At 36.0% G+C, this 8,549-nt stretch overlaps 1 protein-coding gene across 1 annotated transcript in view; it reads left to right on the top strand.

The window, feature by feature from the left end:
• LOC110458241 overlaps window positions 1-6,049 on the top strand; it is a 14,900-nt gene extending 8,851 nt beyond the window's left edge. The window contains exon 2 of the mRNA XM_021509853.1: window positions 5,553-6,049. The gene's annotated coding sequence lies outside the window, so the exon portion shown is untranslated. The remainder of the gene's footprint in view (window positions 1-5,552) is intronic.
• The last annotated feature ends 2,500 nt before the right edge of the window (window positions 6,050-8,549 follow it).

The raw sequence follows: 8,549 nt of genomic DNA, 5'->3' as shown, positions 1-8,549 counted from the left end.
ACAACTCCATTCTCTCTACGACAACTCCATTCTCTCTACGACAACTCCATTCTCTCTACGACAACTCCATTCTCTCTACGACAACTCCATTCTCTCTATGACAACTCTTTTCTCTCTACGACAACTCCCTTCTCTCTACGACAACTCTCTTCTCTCTTTCTGACAACTCCCTTCTCTCTCTCTCTGACAACTCCCTTCTCTCTCTCTCTCTCTCTGACATCTCTCTGAAATTTCCATTCTCTCCTCTCACAGCTCCATAATATGATCTGAGATCCCCCTACCTTTCTGACACCTCTTTGAAGAACTGATCAAGGCTGTTTGTAATTTCCAAGTCCTGTTGTTAAATACAGACGAGAAATTTAAGATAAGAAACCGTATTTTTCGAAACATGATATGATTTTAAAATGCACGTGTATCGCATGTTTGTACACCGAGCCTCACTTAAGCTGATTCTACAGATAAAACCGGGGGAGTAAACCATGCTTCTGGATCGTGTCTTGTCTCATCACCATCTCTGTCTAATCACAGAGAAAATAAATAGGTACGAGCGAATCCGAGCACATATATCAGCATGTCTATATATAGGCAAAGGAAATCACGTGCAGCTATCGAGTTCTCCGTTTTCCGGTGCCGGGGTAAGAAATACGGTAGGAACGCCAGATTATTTTCAAGTAACTCCAATCTTGTGTAGTTTTTATCTCATTTGTCAGGTTTTATGAAACACACTATATATCATCCTAGACCGGCGTAAGCCCGTGTACACATTCTCCCGCCATTTAACGCACGTGTCTCTGCCAATCACGCGCGTTACTTCCGTCTAACTAACCAGGAACTTGCGTGCACGAAACTTGGCACACAAGCATTGCAAGTAATTACTATTTATTCAGACAGCGGTGCCCTTTTTTATGTTTCGGTGATCATCTCGTTATAACTAACACACTATTGTTTATGTTTGTAATAAAGATGCTGGCATCATCGAAAGTCCTGTTTATGTTATTGCTATATATATTAAGCGTACATTATTGACTAGAAATGAGGAAATAAGGAAGCATTCTTTGATGTGCTACACTCTGGAACAGATACAAAGACAATATATACGATGTACGATAAATTGATATTTTAATGAAGTCTTGGAAAATACTGTATTTGAAAAAAAAAATAGTCGCGTTATCTCCCTTTACATTGATCGCGGAGTGGACATTTTCGCGCTAGAAATAATTTTGAAATCTATAAATTCTTTTAATCTATAATTTATCCAAAAATAAATAGTCGATTGTGGATTTTTTTGCGCTATTTTATTAACGTAAATATTGAAAATATTTCGAAACTGCAAAAATGTCTACTTTAACAGTAGCATAGAGCCCTGTCCTTATTTAGGTCACAAGCATATTTTTCCAGTTTGTTTAATGCTCTGCTAATCCTTTTTAGTGAATTTTCCAAAAGTCAAGTATGCCTATGGAACAAAATAAAACCGGTGTGAGATATTATTGTATGAAGTTTTGAATCGTATTTTTGGTTCTGTCCTTTGAGTGGTTATCAAGATTTGTTTCTTTTATGATCCATTTTGTTCTTTATGTTATCAACATCTCAGTGTAAAATGATAAGTCCGAGATAAATGTATCTTATCAAGGAAACAGCTTAACGAAAAACTATGAATACATTATTAGCGACTTTTATAGTGTGTCGATATGTTTTACAGAGTGTGTCGATACGTATTACATAGTGTGTCGATACGAACTACATAGTGTTAATATGTATTACATAATGTTGATATGCATAGCATACTGTTGATATGTATTACATAGTGTGTCAATATCTATAACATCGTGTCGATATGTATTACATAGTGTGTCGATATGTATAACATAGTGTCGATATGTATTATATAGTGTGTCGATATGTATTACATAGTGTGTCGATATCTATAACATCGTGTCGATATGTATTACATAGTGTGTCAATATCTATTACCTATTTTGTCGATATGTATTACATAGTGTGTCGATATGTATTACATAGTGTGTCGATATCTATAACATCGTGTCGATATGTATTACATAGTGTGTCGATATGTATTACATAGTGTCGATATGTATTACATAGTGTGTCGATATGTATTACATAGTGTGTCGATATCTATAACATCGTGTCGATATGTATTACATAGTGTGTCGATATGTATTACATAGTGTCGATATGTATTACATAGTGTGTCGATATGTATTACATAGTGTCTCGATATCTATAACATCGTGTCGATATGTATTACATAGTGTGTCGATATGTATTACATAGTGTCGATATGTATTACATAGTGTGTCGATATGTATTACATAGTGTCGATACGTATAACATAGTGTGTCGATATGTATTACATAGTGTGTCGATATGTATTACATAGTGTCGATATGTATTACATCGTGTCGATACATATAACATAGTGTGTCGATATGTATTACATAGTGTCGATACGTATAACATAGTGTGTCGATATGTATTACATAGTGTGTCGATATGTATTACATCGTGTCGATATGTATTACATCGTGTCGATACATATAACATAGTGTGTCGATATGTATTACATAGTGTCGATACGTATAAAATAGTGTGTCGATATGTATTACATAGTGTCGATATGTATTACATGGTGTGTCGATATGTATTACATAGTGTGTCGATATATTTTACATAGTTATAATATCTATTACGAGTACCAATATGTCCGTGTGTGCATTTCTTTTGTTTAGTTACCTCATTGTAAATGTATCCAAGCCTGCCGTTTTGCGATCTCGCGTACTCATTGACGGTTAGCACCTTAATCACCAAAAATAATTTCAAATTGGCTTGAATTCTATAGAAAAGCACTCTGCAACGTATTTTACTGCCTTCCGATTACATCGTTTATAGGAATGTTCGCAATGTCCGTTCTTTTTATATTTAATTAAAACACGCGCACGCGCTCATTTGCCAAATGGTGTGTACCGACTCTTTTAATTTCTTGCGAGTTTTTTGTTGCTTACAACCAGCTGAAACATCTGTGTAACGATGTTTTTAGTATACCTACCAAACAGCATTTAATCCTATACTCCGCGCTAGATGGTGCGAGAGCATCAAGTCTTTATTCAACAGGGATCGATTACCACCAACGATTCCATAATACTGTCAGAGAGAAACGAATACGCTTAACCCTTTTATTAGCTGCTGTATGAATTCCCTATGTATATAAATATTTAGACAGAAACACCTATTATCTAGACTGCACGTCGATCACCAGTTAGCTTTTACCCACATGTTATGACATTTTAAACATTCCGGTGACTAACACATTAACAATTCATCTCGTTTTTTTCATAATTCGGCTTCATACCATACTTCACTACCCGAATCCTCTAACGCCAATTAATATAATCATATCAATGCTTTCTAGTATATTTATTTATAAATCCATAACGCCTACTTGTACTCTCCTACTGTTATCTTATAATGACCCTCTTCATAACGATGATATCATGTGCGAATATCCATTCAACCATGTGCTGTACTGACTTTCTTTATGTCGACAATACCCTATTGTAGAACATCCTTACAAGCCCTTTTGCATTGACTTCTTCATGGCGATAATAGCCTTTAGTGGGAAACCCTTACAAATCTATTTTACACGGACCCTCTTTATAACGACAATACCCTTGAGTAGAACATCCTTACAAGCCCTTTTACATTGACCCTCTTCATGGCGATACTAATCTTTAGTTGGACACCGTTACAAACCTATTTTACACGGACCCTCTTTATAACGACAATACCCTTGAGTAGAACATCCTTACAAGCCCTTTTACATTGACCCTCTTCATGGCGATAATAACCTTTCGTGGGACACCCTTACAAATCTATTTTGCACTGACCCTCTTTGTAGCGACAATACATTTGAATAGAACATCCTGCCAATCCCTTTTACATTGACCTCTTTATAAAGATGATACTATCCTTTAATGGGAAACATTACACACCTTTTTACATTAACCCTCTTTATAAAGACGATTATACCATTTAGCGGAACATCCTAGCAAGCCTTTTTCTTATTGACCCTTTTAATAACGAAAATATTACTAAGTGGAACATATCCTTACTAGCCTTTTAACATTTACCCTCTTTATAACAACAATATCATGAGTTGGGATATCGTTACAATTATTTTTACATTAGCCCTGTTTATAACGGTAATACCCTTTAGTTGGACATCCTTGCAAGCCGTTTATATTGACCTTCTCTATAACGGTAATACCCTTTAGTTGGACATCCTTACGAACCTATCTACGTTGACCCTCTTTATAACGGTAATCCCCTTTAGTTAGACATCCATACGAACCTATCTACGTTGACCCTCTTTATAACGGTTATCCCCTTTAGTTAGACATCCTTATGAACCTATATAGGTTGACCCTCTTTATAACGGTAATCCCCTTTAGTTAGATATCCTTACAACCCTATCTACGTTGACCCTCTTTATAACGGTAATCCCCTTTAGTTGGACATCCTTACGAACCTATCTACGTTGACCCTCTTTATAACGGTTATCCCCTTTAGTTAGACATCCTTATGAACCTATCTAGGTTGACCCTCTTTATAACGGTAATCCCCTTTAGTTAGATATCCTTACAAACCTATCTACGTTGACCCTCTTTATAACGGTAATCCCCTTTAGTTAGACATCCATACGAACCTATCTACGTTGACCCTCTTTATAACGGTACTCCCCTTTAGTTAGACATCCATACGAAAACCTATCTACGTTGACCCTCTTACTATTGATCATACCATACGAACATCCATACAATGTTCTTCTGTTTGATAATGACCTTACAACGACAATATCGTTGAGTGTTAACTCTATATAAAAGTCTGTTTTACAATCATCTTCTTTGTACCGACAATAATATCTCCTAATGTCAAATCCTCACAACGCTCTGTATAACAATAACAATACCAGCCTCCGTACATTCCCCACTTGAGCGAACGTTCTATAGCAAGGCCAAAAGCTAGATGTCGCAAAGCAATGTCCCAGGAACAATATGGTTGTTAGGAAGTAGCTTAGAAATACAAAATATTAAAATGGGCACAGCAAATTTTCTTTAATCGCTTTTTTATTCGCAGTAGAGCCGTCACATCTTTACACTGGGCGCCGCCAAGGATTTCTGAAATTAAGGGGGAGGGTGGGGGGATTTACGTTATAGCCCCTCACTCTTCCATTTTTATATTCAACTTTTAACTATCTGAAATAAATAATTTGTTTAAGATAGATAAACTATTTTCTGCCAATAAACCAAATTCTATACTCGTAGTTATCATTATATTGTTATTGAACTGCTTTGGGTGTAACTGATATGCATATGATATAAAAAAAAAATCCCATCGTTATGGAGGAAACATGCCAATGTATAGTTTGTTTTGCCTATATACTTTGTTTTATAATTAGAAAATGTATGTAATAAGTATACACTTTTATGATAATAATATGCTTTATAATATTGGGTCTCTTTTTGTTGTTGTAGGCTGTTCTGCATGGTCCGCCGCTGATATTTTATCGCCAAGTGTTGCTTGTTGTCATGGAAACACTCGAGGGAGGGTAGCTTGGACAGGCGTTTCGTCACAGTGGAGACGATAGTTTCGTACATTTTGTAAAACTCGAAAAAGTGCCAAGATGTCTCAACTAGCTGGAACTGGATTATTTACTTTGAACTCGACAAATGTGAAATGTACGAAAGACGTCGCATTATTTGTGACAAGCCATACCAAAGTGGAGCCGAATAACCTGTCTTAGTACCATTTATCTCCGCTAGGTTTCACTTATTTATACTTTCGTATTTTCAAATTGAAACTAAGCAAGAATCAAAGAAACTAAGGGAGGTAATTCGGTATTTACCATTTTGGTTGGATCGCCAAACTATCTTCAGAATCCATGACTATGTTTAGTAGTCAAGCTGTCCGCTTATATGTGATCACACCATTTTAAATTTTAAGTCATTTTTATTTGTGTTTTGTTTGGAAACAAATCATTCATAGATTATTCTTTTTTTTTCTATTTGCATTGCTCATTATCGTTAGAAAAATAAATTTAATACAAAGTTTTCTGATGGTATGCGTTTTGTTTTCCGACTCGTTATGACATAATTATTCATTAGCGAAATAAACTTTTGTCATTCTTCTTGCACTTTAGGAGCAGTGATGATGGAATAATTGTATTGTCCTACACTTCAGTGGGAATTCAGGAATTATTGTTCTATTGCAGATAAATACCAAGTCAGTTTAATTATACCCCAACAAAATTTCACCATAAGCATGATATACATCTGATTTCTTACATATTTTGTGTAGTCGCGGACTTTCCAATTTGAAGATCAACTATAGAGTTATTTAACGGTATTACCTGCAGTATTAGAACAATAAAACAATACAATATCTACACTATTCAATCCTGTATAAACGATAATAGTATCCGGAACTTTGAACGTCGCGGATTAACTTTACTGCAGTGATTGGTGATAAGGTCGAAGTGTATTCATACACCAACTTCACTTGAAATTTAACAAAGCCATGGTACTTGTAAACCGTAGGTTATTAAAAGAAAAGTCACTTCAACTCAAAATACTTTAAGAGCATAATTTATTATTGGTCAGGTTCTACGACTATACCTCCATTCGAACCCGTTTGAATTCTCCATAACTGATTTCACCAACGATATAATTCGCTCGCACCTGGTGTAATTACCTCAGGGCCTGATCAAAACAGAATACCGTTCGAATGCATAATATTTAATTGTTTAGCAATTTCATTACAGCCCTATTTCACCGGTGTGGTCACCATGAACAAGTACCAATAAAGTAGCCGCGGAGTTACATCTTCATGAATGCGTGATTGGGCCGCCATGAGATATGTAATAGGCCGCCGCCACAGTAACAAAGGTTGTAATGGGAATGTCAACAATGTGGACTGTAAATATTACGATTAAACGAGAGAAATTTTATTTTTAACTAAAAATGAAGAGGTTACCCAGGAATATCCATCCTTAAATAACACCATGATTCTACATAGAATAGACCATGACATTACCAGTATATACGTTGTATATAACCATATGCGTCGTATATTTGTTATTTCATCCGACTTTTTAACCCTCGTTTATTCGCAACTGAATTCACTAAGCACAGGAATGTGCTTGATACCGAATTCCGAGTTGCTATCCTAGCGGAGTACGGTCGACGGACGGAAGGACGACGGACAGACGATGGTCAGTATAATGCCTAGTGATTTAATATTAGCTAGTGTGATTAAGACGCATTTGCTGGTAACAGTGAGGACAATGAAGTTAAATCATGACGATAAATAAGGAGAAGATTTCCCCCACCCCACCTCTCAGGTGTATCTCCATTATTGCCATTATTCTAACAACGCCATCGTTGCGTCATCTATTCATGCAGCGTAGCCCTGGCAACGACATCAATTTTCTCACACATTTCAAGAGACCTTGATGATGGCACGGTACAATTACAAATCATTATTACGATATAAAAAAAAAAAATGACGGGGAAAAAGAATATATCATTCCCGTGTGATGTAGACGAAGAAATCCCAACGCTCGGGATAATATTTTTGAAGTTTAGCGCTCAACAAAGCCTCGTTCTAAACTTTAAAATCTTACCCACGGGTTGCGATTTATCTGTCTGCATCACACGGGAGTTTTGCATTCTATTTGTCATATAAGCATTGAACTGCTTTCAGTTGGTTTAGTTTAAACATATTTTATTGCCAAGCAAATGGATTAGGCACAAGTTATCAAACTTATATTAAGCCCTTTTACAATAGTACAACAAGATGGCAGAATTAATATACATATATACACTATTTCATTTTTAGATGCTTTAATTTATAAATTGAAATTATAAGAGAGAGACAGAGAGAGAAATGGGGGGAAGGGGAAGAGAGAGGGGGGGANATATATCACAGGTAAAAAAGAAATGGTGTGTGTCTTCAATAGGGAAGCCAAATATACAACGTTGGTAATCAATGAGGTTAACACGAAACAGGTCACTTTTCAAAGTACTAGAACGGTTCCTTAATATTGTATGCAAACTATTATTTTTCCTATCACCATAGAAAAAGGGGTTTGGTACAAGCGGCAAGTTTACGTCTTGAATGGCGTTTCTAAATGATGAGAACGTGGCACTACATCGTATACTAGTAGGTTACTGGTTCCACAGTCTAACAGTAGAAGGAAAAAAGGATACGTTAGATAATTCAAGTCTGTTGTTAGGTAGGTTGTAGTTTTCAACGTTTAGATGATTATAGTGAGAGTTATCGACAAGGGAAGGGAGTAGAGTGTTGAGATAGTTAGGAGATATATTATTATGGATTTTAAAAAATAATTGAAGTTTTCGACGGGATCTCCGATGGGCTAGAGAATCCAATCCAGTTTCATTGTATATAGATTGTCTACTAGTAAACGACGGTAAACCAGTGACAATACGTCCAGCTTCAAGTTGTAATTTTTC

The sequence above is a fragment of the Mizuhopecten yessoensis genome, unplaced genomic scaffold (genome assembly GCF_002113885.1).
Source record: "Mizuhopecten yessoensis strain PY_sf001 unplaced genomic scaffold, ASM211388v2 scaffold9503, whole genome shotgun sequence".
NCBI classification, from domain to species: domain Eukaryota; kingdom Metazoa; phylum Mollusca; class Bivalvia; order Pectinida; family Pectinidae; genus Mizuhopecten; species Mizuhopecten yessoensis.
The sequence above is the reverse complement of the archived record's forward strand: the minus strand, read 5'-3'. Positions and strand labels throughout refer to the sequence as shown.